The sequence below is a fragment of the Ambystoma mexicanum genome, chromosome 7q (genome assembly GCF_040938575.1).
Source record: "Ambystoma mexicanum isolate Mex_15411 chromosome 7q, UKY_AmexF1_1, whole genome shotgun sequence".
Lineage (NCBI taxonomy): Eukaryota > Metazoa > Chordata > Amphibia > Caudata > Ambystomatidae > Ambystoma > Ambystoma mexicanum.
Genome location: NC_090941.1, coordinates 533,634,145 through 533,654,939, shown reverse-complemented (window position 1 = coordinate 533,654,939; position 20,795 = coordinate 533,634,145). Strand labels below are relative to the sequence as shown.

Here is a 20,795-nt window from a genome sequence, read left to right as displayed (position 1 = left end):
CGACTCTATGGGACAGAACTAAGCAACTACAGGGAGAGGGAACTCCCTTTCCACTCCCAGACCGCTCTGGCCTACCTTACTGGACTGCAGAGAGGTTCCAGTCATGTATGGACAAGCTAGACAGGTTCATGGCCATCCCAGAAAATAGGACACCCAAGAGGCCAAGGGAGGTACTCCAGGAGGAGCCATGGTCTAAATACCTGTAGCTCTTTAACCCCCTACAGTAAGACATGAACTTTTACGACCTCACTGAAGAGGACTCTCACTTCCAGGAAGAGGATGAGTTTGTGAATAATGAAGACCAACAAGAGGGAGAAGGCTTTCATGATGACACTAACATAGGTGAGGAGGGCTACGAGGAGGACCCAGGTGAAGGTGGCTTACAGCCCTGGCAGTCGCCATCAGGGTCTACAGACCCCGACATTACAGACATTTCTTCTTCTCAGACCACACCGGTCAGGAACCCATCTCCAGTAGACGATCAGCCCACCTTCAATGCGCTACTGAGGAAGGCAGCAGCGCATTTTGAAGTTGAAACTGGGGAGGTCACCCCAGATAGTGATTTCGTCGAAAGGATTATTAAAGAAAAACCTCCCACTAGTCAAACTATTCCTATCCTCGCCTTGGTTAAGAGACGAGTCACCCCATCGCTGTCCACCCCCGCGCTGGTAAGAGGGGTCCATCCAAGAATTGAGAAATTGTTCTCACCCTCTGTCAGACCCATTATATATCAGGGGTCACTCAGTCCCGGACTCCTTAGTGCTGACTAACACAAGGAAGAGGGCTGGGGTTCCACTGTGAACCAGCGAGGCCCCCCTAGAAAAAGAAGGGAAAAAGCTTTATGCCTTGGGTAAAAGAATTTCCGCCTCGGCAGCGTTTTCAATTAGGATTGCCAATAATACATTGTTGGCAAGCTATGTTGATGCTCAATGGGGAAAGCTTAAGCAGGACATCGAAGAAGCCCCTGAACCTCTAAGAACTTGCTTATTGGCTACAGTTACAGAAGGAGCTCTGGTCAACCAGAGCATCATTAAGAGCACTCTTGATGCGGCAGAAACTGCTGGCCGTTCATTGGTGCAGGGAATTCTGCTGAAACGTCACGTCTGGCTTCGCAATTCCGGTTTCAAGGCAGAAACGCAGGCGTCACTCATTAATAAGCCAATAGAAGAGTCAAATCTCTTTGGAAGGGCAGTGGACGATGCACTGGAAAATGCGAAGAAAGAATTCGACACCATAAAGCCCTTAGACCAAATCTCAAAGCCTCCAAACAGGCGGGGATTTGGGAACAATCGCTTTTTTTGTGGCCAACGCCAACAGCAGCAGCAGCAACAGCATTACACTGCGGGCAACTGGCCCTCTAATCAGGGTACCAGTATAACCAAAGAGGACAACGGCGTGGCAAGGGCAGAGGCCGGGGCTCCAGCCCCAGAGGCACCCCAGCAAGTAACACCAAATGACCCGAAGCTTCGGGTCCCCTCCCATGCGTCTCCGGTTGGGGGCCGGATAACATCGCTCCTTTCAGCATGGGAGGGAATAACATAAGACCGGTGGGTATTGTCAACCGTAGCCCACGGGTACTGTATAGAGTTCATTCGGTCCCCCACCTACAGACCTCCAAAGGGACGACGCCTGTCACCAGAACACCTCGTCATCCTCCTGCAAGAAGTAGAACAGCTGCTACAGAAAGGAGCAATAGAGGTCGTGCCCCTATCTCAGGTAATGGAAGGTATTTATTCAGTGTACTTCCTTGTACCCAAAAAGGACCTAACCATGCGCCCTGTACTAGATCTGTGTCCAGCGAACAAATTTGTAAAACCACAAAAACTTTGTATGGTAACATTACAGGAAGTAATTCCCCTGCTATCTCAGGGGGACTACATGACAACACTAGACATGAAAGATGCATACTTTCATATTTTGATGTTGCCAGCGCATAAAAAATACCTCGGGTTCATGATAGAGGGCAAACACTACCAGCTCAGAGTGCTACCCTTCGGCATAGCGTCTGCACCAAGGGTATTCACGAAGGTACTGGCAGTGGCAGCGGCCCACCTGCGCAGGTTGTCCATACCGGTATACCCTTACCTCGATGATTGGCTCATAACAGGGGAGTCCTACGGACATGCTTCTCAAACACCCAGAAGACAGTAGACCTTTTGTTCCAACTGGGCTTCTCCATCAACGAGAAGAAGTCCAGTTTAGACCCCAGCCAAATCAAACAATTCCTAGGGGCTCTAATTCGAACAAAGGACGGCCTCGTCTTCCCCTCCGAGAGGGTGCAAAATATGCTGTTTCAGATCCCTCAATATGTGGCTGGTCGAGAGGTGACGGTATGCAAAGCAATGCGCTTGCTAGGAATGATGGCGTCATGTATTTATTTTGTACCTCACGCGCGCCTGCGCATGTGCCCAATGCAAGAGTGGCTCAATAGCCAGTGGTGTCAGGCCAGCGGACCATGGGACAATCTAGTGGTGGTCTTGCAGGCCTTGGTTCTCTCGCTACGGTGGTGGTCGAAGGAAAACCTGGTAATAGGGAAACCATTCGCCACCCCCACATTGGAAGCCACTCTAACCACAGACGCATCCCTCACAGGATGGGAGGCTCACCTATCCCATCAGACTGCTCGCAGAGTCTGGACTCCGAGCGTAGCTTCCAAGCACATAAACTTATTAGAGCTACTTGCAGTGTTCAAGGCACTAAAAGCCTTCCAGACACACCTACAAGGGAAGACAGTGATGGTCCTCACGGACAGCACCACAGCCATGTACTACCTCAACAAGCAAGGGGGCAATCACTCTCCAGGACTGTCCAAGCTGTCCCAGAACATCTGGAAGTGGGCTCTCAGACACATGTTCCTATTGTCACATGTACCAGGGGAACTCGATCTGCTAGCAGACGAACTCAGCAGAGACTTCCCTCTGCCCTCAGAGTACGAATGGCGGTTATACGAAGACATAGTCTTCGACGTCTTCAACCAATGGGGCTTCCCAGAAATAGACCTGTTCGCAACTCTGGAGAACTCACAATGCCTAGATTACGCCTCCAGATACCCACAGAGCCGCTCCAAGGGGAACGGTCTCTGGATACCATGGTCAGGGAAATTTGTTTACGCTTTACCCCCCCCCCCCCCCCGACTCCTCTGCTGAACAAGATAGTGCACAAGATGCACCAGGAACCAGTCACCATGATACCGATAGCCCCGGTGTGGGCGCGCCAACCATGGTTTACGCACCTGATGGAGATGTCCCTGTCCCCACCAGTGAAACTGCCCTGCCCGTACAACTTGCTGTCACAGGACAAGGGCAAGACATTACACCCATGCCCACAGAACATGAATTTAGCAACCTGGCTCCTGAGGTCATAGAATTTGGCCATTTACAACTCCCTCAGAGATGCATGGATATTCTTAAAGAAGCTAGAAAACCCAACACTCGCCACTGCTATTCTAGCAAGTGGAAGAGATTTGTCATCTGGTGTACAGGTAAGAGCATTAACCCAGTCCACTGCTCTCCCATACAAATTGTCCTTTACCTGACCCATTTACTAGACTCAGGTCTGGTGTTCAATTCTATTAAAGTCCATCTAGTGGTACTTTCTGCATACACCACCTCTCAGCTAAAGGTGTCATGGTGGAAAGTCCCAGTTATCAAAGCCTTCATGGTGGGGGTAAAGAGGATACACCCTCCGATAGCAAACCCAGCTCCCGGCTGGGACCTTAATGTGGTACTTGCCAGGCTCATGGGCTCACCCTTTGAACCCATGCACAAGGCAACTCTTAAGGACCTCACCCTTAAGACTGCTTTCCTAATAGCTATTACCTCCATTAGGAGAGTAAGTGAACTACAGGCTCTTTCTATTCTAGACCCCTTCCTAACAGTTCACAAAGATAAGGTGGTTCTACGCACACACCCAAGGTTTGCACCGAAATTCATATAGAAATTCCATGTCAACCAGTCAATAGAACTACCAACGTTCTTTCAAAACCCTTCCAATTTGGGAGAAAAGGGCCTGCATACACTAGATGTACGCAGGGCTGTCATGTTTTATATGGAAAGAACTAGACCACTGAGAAAGACTAATCAGTTCTTTGTCTCGGTGGCAGCAGGAAGAGAAGGGAATGCAGTCTCAAAGTCCACTATATCTAGATGGATTGTTCAATGCATCTCTCTCTGTTTCACTCTTGCTAAGAGAGAACTACCCTTCAAGCCAAGAGCGCACACTACTCGAGGCACTGGGGCTTCCATAGCATTCATTGCAAATGTTCCCCTTGAGTCCATTTGCAAAGCTGCAACCTGGAGTTCTGTACACACCTTTACAAAACACTACTGTCTAGATGCTCACTCTAGATCTGATTCCCAGGTGGGACAAGCAGTATTAAGACATCTTTTCTCTACTGTTCCTTCTCACAACCCACCTCCAACTCAGGGTACTGCTCGCTAGTCTATGCACAGCATGTGATTCTAAGCAGATTAACAAACATCAGAAGACAATGCATTACTTACCGTAAAAGCATTTCTGATGGTTGTATCTACTTAGATTCACATGCGCCCACCCTTCCTCCCTGCTCGGATGGAAGGAACATAGACATCTTTCTACATCTCTCTCTTTTCTGTACTCCCTCACGTATAGAAGGCTCCCTCAGGGCAGAAAAAATACAAACCGAGGGACCTTGACGCGTGAGGGGTTGTGGGTACACTGCACGTCACTATAGGGATAGTGTACAGACACGCCTTGTCGACATCCCCTTTTCGACTACGAAAAACAAAATGCAATACTCCGCAGTGAACACTGGATGTCGCACTATGCACAGCATGTGAATCTAAACAGATACAACCATCAGAAATGCTTTTACGGTAAGTAATGCATTGTCATATATGTAATATATATTACAGTCGAAAGCTCATCAACAGCACTGCGTTATGTTGCATTTTGCCTCTCCCTATGCCTTTCTGTTTAGTCAATATCTCTATCCCTGTGTGTGCCTTAGGGGCAACACAAGAATTGTCATGGAAGTTTTGCGTTGCAAAACCAGTGAGTAAACTGTCAGAGGATTGTACATTGCTGTGACAGGGAGTGGAATAGGGAAACATACTTTGAGGCCCATGAATGATAAATTGAAATTTTGTAGCATGAGCAGAGTTTGCTCTGAATTGGTCAAGAGGAAGCGTCCTCTGTGATTGGGCCAGTGGCTGATGGCTTCTTCTGTCGCATTCGAGAAAACTCTAGACCTCATTCTGAGCTAGGGGTGAGGATGGCCTCATGAGGTCAGAGTTCTTATCAGCCAGGAGTGATCGTTAATACGACACCCGACACATCCCTGCTGTTGGCAAAATGAGGGATGGTTTTGTGCGGCTTGTAGATGAGGGCAAAGAGGTGGCTTGCCAGGCTCTGCAGTTGGGCCTGGACACAGCATATTTCCTGAGCAGAGCAATGGGATCGTCCACTGTGCTGAGAAGGGCATCCTTTCTGTACATGGTTCTCGCCAAATGTCCAGGCTAAGCTGCTATAGACCTAGCTTTCAATGGCGAGCGCTTGTTCCTCCTTGGAGACCTCAACATCCATCTGGATGCTTCTAAACCCTTGGGGCTCTTTAGCAATCTCTGCAACTCTTCCTATTCTACCCTCTGGCACGACACACTCTGCCGGGCACACCCTGGATGTTCTCATCTCCTCTGACATCCTCCTCTCAAACCCTCTGACCACTCCTATCTCTCGGACCAACTACTTTCGCTCTCTTCCCAGCTGACGCTCTGTCCCGCAGGTGAAGCCGACCCCAGCACTGCCACCCACCTTCCCGGCCATCTGGCCCATTAGGCATGTATCAGTGGAGACTTTCAACGCTGCTTTCTCACGGCGGACTTCCTCTGACACAGCCCTCTCTAACCTGCCTCTCTCTGGCACTAACACTAGTGATGTCCTTACCCCTGTCATGAGGATCCAATTGAATCCCACCTACAAGTGCATCTCTTGGTATGACTGACCTTGCCACTCTTAAACACATTGCCCTACACCCCACCCACACTGCACTTGAGAACTAACCCAAGAAAGTGGCTCTCTGCACTTATCCCAGGCTCCACTGACCGGGTGCACTTGGACCTCCCCTCTGTGACCGTGTGCACATGCACGATCCTTGCGCACCGTGCCTGAAGATCTGTCCGTTCTCCATTGTGTTCATCCCCTAATTGCACTGGTAAAACTGCAGAATCGCTGTCGGGCCGATTTGCTTATCTCAAACTGTTAAATGTATTTTATGCATGTACTCTGCCTGTGCAGACTATTATCGTCTCAGAATTTCAAGGGCTCTGAGCGACTTGTTTTTTCTCCCTGTTCCCACCCTCCTTGAGCGCTTTGAAACACTTGCTTGTGTATAGGCGCTTTATAAATAAACAATACCATATCTACCATACCAGTGTGGCTGAGAGGAAGTGGAGGGCATAAGGTGCACCCTCTGACAAACTAGCCTGTCGCCTGCTCCAAAGGCAATAAAGACTATGTCCTGTTCAAGAAGAGAGCCTACATGCAAGCCTGCGTCTCTGCGGCCTATAACAATGCAGCCAAACTCTTCAAAATCTGCAAGGAGCTAGCCAATCCTGCTGCAGTCTCCACCTTGACTGTTCCCTCCCAGGCCCTCTGCACAGCACTGGCTTCTCACTTCATCACTAAAACTCAGGACATCCTGTCCTCTCTCTCCACTTCCTCCTTCTTCTCTCGGCCCCTCTCTGGTCACCTCTCCCTCTCCATTCTCCTCTTTTCCTGTGTTCTTTCCTGATGATGTTTCTAGACAGAAAGTATCATCCAAGCAGGTCTTCCCCTGCTCCTCCAGAACCATCTAGGGCCACATCGACACCCTCGCTCCAGCCTTAGCCGATTTCTGCAATCACTCTTTTGCCACAAGAATGTTCCCCTCACCCTAAAGCACTCCCTTGTGCACCCCTTGAAGAAGCCTTCTGCCGATCCTTCCTCTCTGGCAAACTACCGCCCGATCTCTATCACTCCTTTCCTGGTCAAACTCCTGGAAAAGCTGGCCATCTCCCAGCTTACTCTCCATATCAAATCTGTTGGTTGTCTCCATGACCATTAGTCAGGCTTTGGAGCAGCCAGAAGCACGGAACCGCTCTCCTAAAGACCAGTGAAGGCCTGCTCTCAAATCTCATTTCTAGCCTTCCTTCTGGTCTCCTCCTCCTTGATATTTCCTCTGTTTTTGTCACAGGGTGTTATCTTGGGATTGTCGCCAGGGGAACAAGATAGGCTTATAGAGTCGGTCTCATCCGGTGGAAGGAAGATTGGATTGAATACATGGGGTTCAAAATCCCTAGCAAAGTTAAATCGTTATATAAGGCAAACTACTCCCCTCTGTTCACTAGCGTAGAATCTGACCTCAAGCGATGGGACAAACAGGTGATTTTGTGATTGGGATGGGTCACAGCAATTAAAATGACCACTATCCCGAAGCTTTTATATCATTACTCGGCCCTCCCGAAACAGATCCCTGCACACAGACTGCACTTGTTTAAGGGAAAATGATAGCATTAATCTGGCAGCCACACAAACCTGCGATAGCTAAGAAGGTCCTGCCTTGTAGGGAGAACCTGGGCGGGTTGGCGTCCCAGATGTTTACCGCTATTACAGCTCTCGCATGTTTTTTCATGGGCACAGATCAGAGAAGCTCTTATCTGGGCACACACAGAGCAGTCAACGTCCTGCGTCCCTCTGCAGCAATTGCCATTCACTAAACCAGTTCCCGGCCTGACTGGGGAATCACTCCTATCATTAATGACGCACTCGGATGCTAGAATATAGTGACTAAGCGGTGGAGCACCCCAGTGGGTTTGGGCCCCCTTTCAACTATTGTCAGTAACCCAGAGTTCTCCCCTGGCATGCAGAAATGAGCATTCTCTTCCTGGGTTCAGGGTTGCCTGCTAGTAGTAAGACAACCCTTTAAAGACAGGGTCCTGCTCACCTTCGAAGAATGTAAACTAACATTTTCCCCACAGGAAGGCAACAGGTTCCGATGTGCTCAGCTGTGACATTAGGTGAGTCACCCTAGGACTAAACAAAGGGGGACGGGAGACCCAAAATGCATTGGAACTCACATTTTAGCGGGTCACTCTAAAGGTATAATTTCAGGGCTTTATAACTAGCTTGACCTCTATGACCCCTCTGAGCACTTGCCCGTACATGGTGAGCTGGGAGCGGGACCTAGGTACCCAGATAGTCATGGTACAAGATATAGGAACGGAATCATAGGATGGGCCGGGGTACCACTGACAAGGAATGCCAGCTGAAGCTCTGTTACAGCTGGTACTTCTCCCCAGATAGGCTCCATCACTTCGCGCCCGTCTACCCAGACGCATGCTGGAGGGGGATGTTCAGAGAGGGGTACCTGCTATTACATGTGGTGGCACTACCCAAGGCTCGTGCATTTTGGATAGATATTCTTTCACACATCAGGCAGATGATTAAGGTGACTTTGCTCCTTAGGGATAGTTGTGATGGAATATACCCATTGATCGGCAACACCTACAAATTAATCACTCATCTTTTACTTGCCACCAAGATCTCTCTGGCCTGGAACTGGAAGTCTACAGAGAGCCTGATTATAGCAATGTGGTGGGGAGAAAACTGGGATATTTTGGTCTCCGATAAAAATCACTGCTTTGGCAGAGGAGATATATTATGTTGCAACCTGGCTTCCTTTTATTAACTACATACAGGAGTCTTAATTTGGGGGCTATAGACCGAGGCTGTATAAACATTTGGGGGTTGTATGTGGAGTTAGGGGTTGGGGGCCGAGTTTTGCCTTCCTCTGATCGCCTGAACTGTACAGTCTATGGAATGTAATTGAATTGAGTTCCTGTTTCATTTTTTTTGGGGGGGGGGGGGCGGTTTCAAGATAGTGCTGTATGTTTGCCCATTTTGTTGTCCCTTTTCCGTCTCTAAATAAAGCAAAATAATGTTAAAAAAGGAAAAACATGCATTCCAAGATGGCCTCGGTGCTCTGAACACCACGGCCACCGAGATCGGGCCCCCGAGACCCTGACTGTTGCTCATCTCTCTGTCGCTGCCCACCCCAGGCAACGGAATACAGTGGCGGGGGCCCCCCGGAAGCAGAGGAGCTGCACCTGTGCCCTTTGAGCCTGTCCCCGTGGCACTTCTGGGGCCGTACGCTGGACATAGGTGGCCTGTGACCGCGAGGCAGCTCCAGCAGGATTCGGCGATCCACGACTGCTGCGAGCCTGGGACGCGGCGGCATGGGAGCAGAGGCCGGCCATCAACCCACGGGCGGCCGAGGAAAGGAGGTTGATAGCACCTCGGGGAAAGTTCGGTGGACGTGTCTTTGGGAGGCTCCTCCACACCCCCGTGGGGAGCCTCCCCCTGTGTCCATTTCGGCAGCGGCGACTGTCTGGATTCGGACGGGCCCGCAGCGTGGGAGCTTGGGAAGCTGTCGGGGTGGGGAGGATGGGGGGCCCTTGGAATAGCACCACAGGTACGGTCGCCGCCTTGGTGAGGCGGGGGCTGGCCCTCCGCCCCAGACAGTATTAACACGTCCATCCACGGAGGTCTCTGCATTGGGATCTGGCAGCTCACCCCCCCCCCCACTCGTCTCCATCAGTGAACCACAACCTTCTGTGGCCCCCTTTCTCAGGGCCCCCACCACTCCTCGAGGTTGAACTGGTTGGCGCAGCAGACAATACGGCCCGGGAACAGAAGGGGTGGGCCGGTGGTCTCTTCTCTGCTTCCTAGCATTTTGGGTGCCCCATTCACCTTCACCATACTAGCACACTCAGTAGATTTCCGCCCAGCCGGGCCTCGCCAGTGCCTGGGGGGTTGCGGCAGGGCGCTGGGGACTGTAGCGACCATCGGACCCTTGGTCCCTCAGACCGGCATCCAGTTATACCTATCTGGCCCTGCTGGGATCCCGGAACTCCGGTTTCTGATCACTCGCCATCCTGAGCACTCGACAGTATGTCTAAGAATAAAACCAAAGATCCCCAGGCCCCTCAAAGACCCCAGAGGAGACCGCAGGAGAATGCTCTCACTAAGCTATGGGCAAAAGACATGGAGGACTTCCAACCAGCATGCTCTAGCGAGTGGCCCTCAGGGGACCCTTCAGCGGATACGAACGCGCTGGAACAACCAGTCACCCAAGCAGCGCTGAAACTCCTGCTGGCCGATCTAGTGGAGAAGATCAACACGGCGGGGCAAAAGCAAATGGTTGCCTTCAGGGAAGATCTGGCCGAAGGCCTCCAGCAGATCAATAGGGTCATAAGCAAGATAGAGGAAAGGGTGGACACAAACAAGAGGGCGATCCAGGACATCGCTGAAGACGCAAGGAAAACCAAGGCTCTCCTGGATATGCTGGCTACCGCCACTCAAAAGCTGGAGCTCCAGGTCGAGCACCTGGAAAACGGGTTTAGGCGCTCGAACATTCGGATAAAGGCCCTTCCAGAGAACATCTTGGATCAAGATCTCCCCCAAGCAGTGAAGGGTATTTTTGCGAACATCCTGGAGGAGGATGGGTCAGAGGATATTGTTTTCAACAGGATATATAGTGGCCCCCAAACCTGCAGATCCAGGTGACAGGCCCCGGGATGTCCTGGTAGTGATGCATAGCTTCACGGTGAAGGAGCTTACGCTAGCAGCTGCACGGAAGGCTGGACGTATCGCTTACAATGGCACAAAGATTGCGCTATACCAGAACCTGGCACAAGTAACTTTAAATAAATGACGGAGAATGGGCCCGGTTCTTTCCCGTCTAAGAGCACAAGGTGTGCGATACAGATGGCTGCACCCCTTTGGTTTGGCCTTCGAATGGCGAGGGATTGCGCAGAAGATCACCACATGTGACCAGGGCCTAGCCCTGCTGGGGCTTGAAGACAAGTCTCCATCGCCCGCGCCGTCATCTCAAAGAGCTGCCTGGAGGGAATGGGAATGGTCCACAGCCCGCTCCAAGAAGTCGAAGAAAAATGTCAACCAACTGCTCCCGAAGAGTCTGCAAATGGGGAGTGGTCAGGGTGCGCAGAAATGATTCCTTAGTATGTCCTAATGCCGGAAAGGCAGAAATATGATGCCTGGGGTGGGCACAACAGCAGAAAAAAGTTAAATTGTCTAGCTCGGCTTCATGCGCCTAAGTTAGCTAGGGTCTTTGGGGGGTGGGGGGAACAGGGTCTTACATCTTAGAATGGGATTAGGATATCCTGCGTTGGAACTCTTGGGGAGAATTCGATGGGACGACTCTCGAGGTTTTGATTTGAGGGGGCTGAGGCCAGTCGTCCCATACTGCTAGAGGGAGGGAAGGGAGGTGAGGGGGGAGGGAGGTTCTGGGAGAGTCATGGGTCCAGAACGCATCCAGGGGATCTGCAGCGCATTAGAAAATGGAAGCCCATCTAGGGAGCGCCAGCCTCTCTACTGAGTTCAGTGGGGGACATTCTTTTTTTTTCTGTTTATTGAACCACTATGTCTACCCAGCGAGCGTTGAAGATCTTCTCTAAACGTCAATGGCCTAAATTTGCTGATTAAGTGTAAGAAAGTGGAGCGCTTCATCAGACAAGAAAGGCCAGACATTGTTACGCTCCAAGAGACCCATATTAGACCGGTTGACAGGGGAAGGGTCAGGTTTTGGGGCTATGCCAGGGCGTTACAGGCGACGCAGTCGGTAAAGAAAGCAGGAGTCCTATTGGCTCTCAGGGATGGGATGGACCTATGTATAGCTGGAAAAATGGCAGATCAAGAGAGGTTTTTAGCGGTTTCTCTTGAGGGCAACGAATGCCCCTAATACCTCGCAGGGCAGCTTCCTGCGGGAGCCCTTGGGGAAGCTAGAGAAGTTTGCTAAGTCCCCTATTATTCTTACTGGCGACTTCAATATTCCATGGGACCCCAGCGAGGGATTGATCTCTGGGAGGGGTGGGTCCACAGGGGAGACCATCACAGGCCCTGAAGGAGAAAATCACCAACCTGGCCCTAGTTGACGTGTGGCGGGAGGTACGGGGAGAAGCTGGGGGGGTGCACCTTTTACTCACACGTCCATTGGTCCCATTCAATAATAGACTATATCTGGCTATCAGCCAACCTTCTGGGGAGGGTGCTGGACATCTCGTTGGGCTCTACAACGTTATCAGACCATACTCCCTGTCCATATCTGTGAAGGCGGGGGCCAGACCCGCAGGGTTGTGGAAATGGCGCTACCCTGTCACCCTTTTCAAAGATCCTGTACCGGCCCACGAAATTTAGGAGGAAATGGCACGCTTCTTTGTTGAGAATCCCGAAGGGGGACACAACGCCACAAATCAGGTGGGACGCTTTTAAGGCTACCCTGCGGGGCTCTCTTATAGCAATCAAGGCGAGACGCGACAGGGAGCTGAGATTGGAGGAGGCCTGCCTAGAGGAAGTACTAAGGGGGCTAATGGCCAAAATGGGGCCAAATCAGACTCAGGCTACCAAAAAAGAGTATAGAGTAGTGCGTGGCCAACTAGACTTGATCCAGACTCGGGCAGCGCAGCGGAGCCTGCTGTATCTCCAGCAGAAATATTATATCAAAGCCAATAAGGCCTGCTCTCGAGAATGCTTCGAAAGGAGCAGGCATGGAAGATGATAACCAAGATCAGGGTGGGGGGTGGGACCACTACCACCAATACTGAAGACATCCTGAGGGAATTCTCTCGTTTCTACTCCGCCCTGTATTCGTCTGAAGCCCCAGCACAGGCAGATCAACTAAAGTACCTGGATAAGGTGCATTTACCCTCCATAACGCAGGAAGAGAGCAAAGCTTTGGAAAGGGATATCTCTGAGGACGAGGTAAGGGAGGCGATAAAAGATCTGCCCACTCTTAAGTCCCTGGTTCGGATGGTTACGTGGCGGAATTTTTTATAAGCGGCATAGGGAACTTCTTACCCCCATACTAACCAATCTATTCAATCAAATGGGTAGGGACAGCGCAATCGCGCGATTTATGGAAGAGGCGAAAGTTGTCCTTATTCACAAAAAGGGCAAGGACTCAACTGAATGTGCTTCCTGTCATCCCATACCCTTAATGTCGATTCCAAAATCCATGCCAAGATTCTAGCTAAGAGGCTAGACCATCTAGTACCGAAGCTGGTCCACCCAGACCAATCGGCATTTGTTAGAGGTAGAAAAACCAGTGACAACGTTAGGAGGTTGGCCCACCTGGTGAAGGCTTACAAAGGAGGAATCCCCGCTCTCCTCATGGCAAAAGACGCAGAGAAAGTGTTGGATCGGGTGGAGTGGGGATTCCTTTTCGCAACTATATTGAAGATGGACTTAGGTCCTAAATTCATGGACCGGATTAGAGCCAATTACAGAAGCCCAATTTTCAGACTGGTGGTGAACGGACAACTATCGGAGCCGATACGTCTCGAAAGGGGTACTAAACAGGGATGCCCGCTTTCCCTGATTTTGTATGCTCTCCATCTGGAACAGTTCCTTGAAGCGGTACGTTCTAACCACCTAATAACAGGTATCTCCTTCGCAGGGGAATCACATAAAATTGCAGCCTTCGCTGACGATGTGATACTCTTTCTTACCTGTCCAAGCACAACCATACCGGCACTTGGAGCGGAACTGGCTCATTTTGGGAGCGTGGCGGGGCTGAGAGTCAATCCCTCCAAATTCTCAATCTTACTGTATCGACCCCAGCACTTGACGACTTGAAGGCCATCGCTCCCTATATAGATGGGTAAACCACTCCATTACCTACTTGGGAATAAAATTGACCTCAAAATTGGAACACCTTTACTACACAAATTACCCGCCCTTACTGGAGAAACCTAAGAATAAGTTATTATACTGGGGGCCCCTAGCGGTTTCATGGTTAGGACGTATCAACACCCTAAAAATGACAGTCCTCCCAAAGCTCTTGTATATTTTTGCTGTCCTGCTGGTGAATGTGCCCCCATACTTCTTTAAGTCTCTGAACAAAATCACTAGCAGGTTTGTGTGGGCTAACAAACCCCCAAGGATAGCACTCAAGGTGATGCGAACCCCTACTGACTGGGGGGGCTTGGGTCTACTCAATTTCAGGGTATACTATTGGGCGGCACAGTTGAAGATACTTCAGGATGGGCAGAAGGACGATCGGGGTAAAATATGGAGGGCTATGGATAGGGACGTATTGGGGGAGGATCTCTTAGGGGTCCTGTGGAAGCCGATGCAAGATAGGCCAATTTAGGATGTACTGTAGCGTGATCCTGGCCCAGGTGGGTCGTTCCTGGGACGAGGGGTCCAGCAGGCCCATCTAACGACGCACCCATCCCCCTAAACTCCTCTTTTTACCAATCCGCAGTTTACCCCGGGTCATAACACGTCCTTGTTTCTGGCTTGGCTCCAGGGTGGATGTAGAATGGTACGGGACATGTATGGGGAGGGCCAGGTCAAGCCCTTCGATCAGTGTAAATTAGACTTCACCTTGGGGGAGGGGGAAAGGTTCTGTTACTGCCAACTAAGGCATTGGCTCAGTCACCCCTGTTTAAAGCAAGCAGCGACCCGACAACTCACACCTTTTGAAAAGTTTCTCAGTAGGGAATCGGGGGACTAGCACCTGATCACAGCCTTATATAGGCTTATGAAGGCCTGTGAGGGTCCACCAACGTGTCCCTACATTAAGGCTTGGGAGTCCGCTACCGGAACCGCCCTAGTGGACGAGGAGTGGGGTTGTTTGTGGAGACAGATACCCAGGCTGACTAGGTCTCTCCAGCCAGGTATTGGGGCTGGAGCTTGGGAGTAACAAAAGGCTTGGCGATGCTGGGGTTGGGGGGGGGGGGGGGAGAGGGCGTCATTAGCAGCGATTAAGAGCAAGGCGGGCCGTAAAAACTACACAATAATGATGGCTGCAGCAATGGTACTGGCCCGTAGGTGGAAAAGAAAGAACCCTCCCTATGATCACGAATGGGTGGCTAAGCTTTGGAACTTAGTGGCTCTTGAGTGGCTTACATACTCAATTCAAGGACAGCTTCACAGGTTTAGGGCTGACTGGGTAGCCTTGTTGGAATACCTGTTGGATGGCCCAAGGCAGCGTTGGTGTCCTCTGAGCATGAGACTCTTGGGTATAGTAGTGGACACACATGGAGAAGCAGACTTTTGAGGGGGTTTATCTATTTGAGTTAGTTCACAACACAGGGACACGCTGGGCTAGGGGGGGTCGGAAAATGCTGGAACATTGGACGACTCTCAGACCCGGAGTTGGGGGGGGGGGGGTTCATTGTTATGTTTGCTTGTTTAATATGAAAATGCCAATAAAAACTAAAGTAAAAAGAAAAATCATGGAAACCATGCAGGGTTTTACAGTAACAATACTGTAATTATTAATTGCATACATAACTTGAATTTTTAGGAATGGAATTGCAGGACGGTCTTTAAAAAAGAAAAAAAACAGTTAACACATGCTGCTCTTTGCCAAACAGACTATAGTTAGCATAATCAAAGTATCATCCTGATTACTTCTGGTTTACAAGAATTTGATGAAGGCAGAACTTAACTTGGCTAGCACTCCCACACAGGCCTTTGGCACTTTTAAGAGTGGAGATGATTACTGCTGCACTCTATCTCTCAATTAGCTCCTTTGAACTTGCAGTGAACAGAGAAAAGAGGGTGGAGAGCAGCCAGAGGGCAGGAAAGGAATGCAGGGTGACTGTTTTTGTTGAACAGGGTCATTTACATTGCCACCTGTGTTACACAAGTGTCAATTTAACTAGCAAAGCTACACAATAACATAGTAAATGACTTTGCAACACTACTTATTTTGTGCCAGGAAAGGCTAGCAAGATGCTGCGGAAGCTCTGGGTAATTTCAAATTCGCCCCATACATCAAGCTCATAGGTGATACCCCTCACAGTAAACCCTATGCGCCCAGCCTAAATAACCCAATGGGCCCTAGAGGGTCGACAAAGGGGACATTCTGAGGCTTTGAGTCATTCTCCACACTTTTTATGGGTGGTCTGATAAGTCTGCCTTCGAAATATACGTTAATTGTCCATATTAAGGATTCAGTATCGGAATCCAGTGAGGATGCTGTTTCTGAGAAAGCAAGGCGACTGGCAGAATCCAAAATGTAGGAATAAAAGGATTACTGATCTAGAGGTCTCTTGTTCCATTGATTATCGTCCCTGATACACGGATTGCGTGTGAGGCTGTGAAAAGCCATTCACAAAGGAGTTATGGTGAAACTGCATCAGGCCCCTTAAACCCCTGTATTGGGGGTTTGGCCTTGACTCCTGACATTCATCTCGAAGGGTTATAAAGCCCCAAGGCAGGTATCAACCATGACTGGTGCCAGGTTAGATTTTGGGCTCATCAACAACACCGAAAATAACCCGGCACTGTTTTGGGAAATGTCTGAAGATGACACTCCTAGCTGACATCTGGGGAAACTGAGAAAGAAATGTTCAGTACATAATCCAGTGGAGCCTGTCACTGCTCAAAATAAAAACTCTATAAATCGCGACTCAAATTATATTTTAATTACAGCAATCCTAAATATATTTTTATGAAGTAAAACTTAATTTCTTATATATATTGTGTCCAAAATGGCAGCCATGTAGGCAACCTTATAAGTGAATGTAGCGGTCCCTTGGGTGAGCATCGGGACGCTGATACCGACAGTGTCTGCTTGGGAGAATACGAGCAAAAGAGCAGATTGACTAGGACGATGCAAGTTTGAAAAATTGGAATGGGTATTACTGCCATGCAGAAGCCATATTGGCATGATGCATTTTAGTTCATGCATAAAGAGTTTCGTCTTCCACGGTCCTGTTAAATGTAAGATTTAACGAAACAAGTCAGAAACAAGAGGAAAGGGGCAGACTAGTGGCCTACATAAAAAGCATGCTTTGGCCTGATGAAGGCTGGGGTTAGAATGTAGGGACAGGATGGTTGTACCTGTACCTAGAGTGAATGGCTGAAATGTGGTTGTGTTGATGCAAACATTGTATGTATTGCATCTCATGAACTGTTATGCAGATCAAGATTACTCTGGCTGGTCTCCATGGAATGGACGAGAGACACTGCATTTTGAGCATTTTCCTATTTGTCGTTGATCTGATACAGGTTCAGTGATGCTACTAGACAATAGATTGATGCAAGAACTCAGTAGGTTTCTGATCATCTTCTAGCCATACATGAACTTAATCAATAAACCTTTGTTTGTCGACTTCTATTTGGTGACACGGATACTAAGCCCTGTCACAAATGCACTCTTGATTTATGTAGTTTTTGTACTTGTCTTTTGATATTCTATTTTTTAACAATTTTTAAATATGACGAATAAAGGAAATATATATTTTTTGGTATGGATATCAGTTTGAGTATTGCTTGTTAAGAAAAAATAAAAAAGAATGAGCAGAACATTGTTAGGACTTCTCCCTTTAGGTGCTTTATGCTGTTATGACACCTGCTCTGTGTAATTCTATTTTTTGTTGTTGGCCTGTACCTGTGCTTTGATGCCTGTGGGCTTAAGCGCCATATACATTTGTAAACATTAACATATTGTGCCCTACACAAACTGTACAATACATTTGTGCACAATGATGCATTAAAACATATGTTACGAATTACAATTTTTAACCATAAGACAATCACAGTGGAACTGCCCTATTGCTAGAAATTCCTACCTAGAGACAATTAAGTGTTAGATTTTAAAGCAACAAAACCACCCAACTTATTTCTTTCCTTGTAACAGTTCTACAAGGGGAACCTTGTTGCTAAATACCCTGTGCTCCTAAATCATAAAATAAATCACATTGATTATTATGTAAATCATGTTGTTTTCAATAAATGAGCAGCAACATGTCATGTAGAGTACAAGAGAGTTATAATTCTAAAGCAACAGAGTCCCTCGTGCTTTCTAGAATACAGCCACCTCATATTATCTTTTCATCCATCTTGTCTTAAATCAGTTATGCTTTCAGTGGTGTATGTGTGTGATTGTGTCTATCAATAGAATCGAGGAGGTTCCACATTAACACCCCAGGAATGGTATCACCTATGTGTTTATGCTTGAAATAAATATCATTCTGCTAAACTTCAATTAGTGATTTGCCCAAACACGCCAATGTTGGAATCACACTGATTCGAGGTGCAGCACAAATCGCACTTTTTCACTTTCCATTAGGTTGTGGGGAGAATCATTCACCTGTGTGAACCTATTTGAAGAAGGGAAAATGTTTACCTTTTAAATGAACCAAAACAGCAGTATGACATACTCCAAGGAAAAGGACTGTAATTGTGAAACTGGGACTCTGGTCCTCACAAAAACCTTCCCCAACACAGCTCTATACCTCCCTGTGCTTCATCCACTTTTGGGTATTCATTAATTCGTGTGTGTAGAGTGGAAATTAATCTTGGACAATGTCTGGATTTTGCAAACCGCACAAGGGTTCCCTCTGGAGCTATACGGCATTCCTGTGTAGGTGAGGACGCCTCTCTCCAGTGCACTTTTCCTCGCAGGAAAGAGAACTAATGGATATGGAAGTGGCAGACATAGTAAATAAAAGAGTGATTGTCCTGGTCTTTCATCTCAGGATTGTTTTCCAACCTTTTCTTGGTTTGCAGGCAAGAAGTAATACCTGTCATCTGTTTGAGGAATTTCACCATCTGGGTGGTCGAACGCCACTTCAGAATGGATGGCATTCCCCCCTCTCATGCATCTCTTGCAAGAAGGTAACGGGCTTGCTTGCTTTGCCCTGAAGGTTGCCTAATTGACATTGCTGATTGTCTTCCTCTCCCAGACATTTCCTCCGGTTCTGCTGGGTCAACCATGTTTGAGAAATTGCGAGTCTGCCGTTGTTCTATTCCACTCCTGAGTGATTCACAAAATGAATCAAGCCAGTAACCGTTTCCTTCAAGGCCCAAGGGGTGCATAGATCTGAATACCATGAACCTGGTGTCCTAGGTCAATCACATCTGACACTCGTACATGAAGATTATGGTAGTTCTCCTATAGGCTTTGGGCTTCATGTCCATTGGGAGATGTCAACACCTTGATAATGGACTAGTCCCTGAATCTGGTGGCCTCGAAGTTTCAGAATGCGCTAGACTATCACAGGCATTTCAACATTACATTAGTCTCATGGGCCTGCCCTACTCCTTGATCAAGTTTCAGCTACAGTGATAATTGCGAATTTCATGCCTTAATTGTTGGATCAACGATAAGGCTCTTAGTAGTGTTGGTGCTTACCAGTCTCGTCACAACCTCAGGGATTGCTCTTGGTGGGGTAAGAGGCCTCCAGTCTGCTACCTTCTGAAAGGCATGCACTTTGGGAAGTCTATTGAATGCAGATATTCCTTCTGTAGATACGGTGATGCAGTCCTGAGGTGGTTTGAGTCTTGGAGGAACAATACAAGTCTATCAAAGATTTGTCCAAATTAGTGATACCATTGTTTGCTCTCCTGTAAGGGAGTTTCAAACATGAGGGTGTTAAATTTCTCTAGAATTGTTTTTCACCAGACAGGTCACCTTCATAGAATCCTGGCTCTCCAAGATGGGCATAAAGTCTGCGTTGTACCCGGGATTCTCCAGCATCTCCAGCATTGGACCTTTCATGGATTCACATGCTTGGGATTTTCCCTGCCGACGGGCAGGGAATCCTCAGTAACATATTGTTATAGCTTATAATGGACCTTTTAGGCTCACTTTAGTAGTACGTCCATGTCCTTTTGGGTGCATTCTGCCTCAGCCAATGGACGTTGAGTGATAAGCCCCACCAAGGAGGCCATCTTCATATTTTAACCGCAGCATTGTGCTGAGGAGTCTCTAGGCTTTCTCTCCTGGAGAAATAAGGCCAGAAACCAACATATTGCCTTCAAAACAGGAAAGTCTTTCTTCAAACAACAAATAAGTGCATTTACTTTTCAAGTATGGAACAAAAAGCAGAACTAGTTAAAAGCATACCAGTCATACAGAATTAAAAAAGTAAGAGGGAGACAAGCATTCTGAATGCATTTATTGTCTCTATTCATATCACATCCAGGAGGATTGTGAAATTTGTGCCACTTTTAGCACAAAAAGCCTCAAGGATAGAAAAAGGAGACTAGCCCTTTGGTTGAATGAGGGCAGGTTCCCCTACCCCCTTCAGAGGCTGAATCCTCTAGTAGTGTGATGGAGGACACACTAAACAGGCCAGAAGAAGAAGGCTGGCCACCAGGGGGCGCGCGGATGTACACCTCTTCCGTGTGAGCTCTTGCCAAATGGTCTGAAAAACAGAATGAGCCCCCGCTTCTAGACCCCCCCCCATTCAAGAAAGTCAGTCCGCCGCTGCATGAATGCCCCCTCCCCACCTGGGAAAAAATTTGAAGAAAATCGGACAACATACACCAGAGAAATCAGCAGAAGAAAGCTGCGCTGCAGCACGCCTGATCCGACGCTGAGGTAGCAGGAGAGGTGAGGGGGACACATCGGAAGCCGTCCCCTGCGCAACGACTCTCCGGAAAGGGCCTCAACACTCGGCTTTTCTGCAAGCTCTGCCATGCTGAACTGGTGACGCAAACCTGACTCCAAACGGGCTCCCAATCTACCAGTACACTGCGCCTTGGCACACGTAATACCCCCGGAGGGACCCGCGGGCACCGACCCTGCAGGCCTGCTGCAAATCAAGAAGGATGCCCCAGGGATTCAGGGATCGGGAGAGCTGGAGAGGGCTGATCCAGACTTCCCAACAGCTCTGGAAGAGATACCCTGGGCCTGCGTATTCTGCGGAACAGACATGGCAGCCGGGTGAGGAACCGCCGCACGCCCCTGCTTGAGCCGGCGAACCCAGGAACTAGGCTGGAACAGAGAGGACTCATCA

At 48.8% G+C, this 20,795-nt stretch overlaps 1 protein-coding gene across 1 annotated transcript in view; it reads left to right on the top strand.

Annotated features, from left to right (window-relative positions):
- GTF2F2 (general transcription factor IIF subunit 2) overlaps window positions 1–20,795 on the top strand; it is a 1,410,422-nt gene that overhangs the window by 499,272 nt on the left and 890,355 nt on the right. The gene's annotated exons all lie outside the window — the stretch shown is intronic.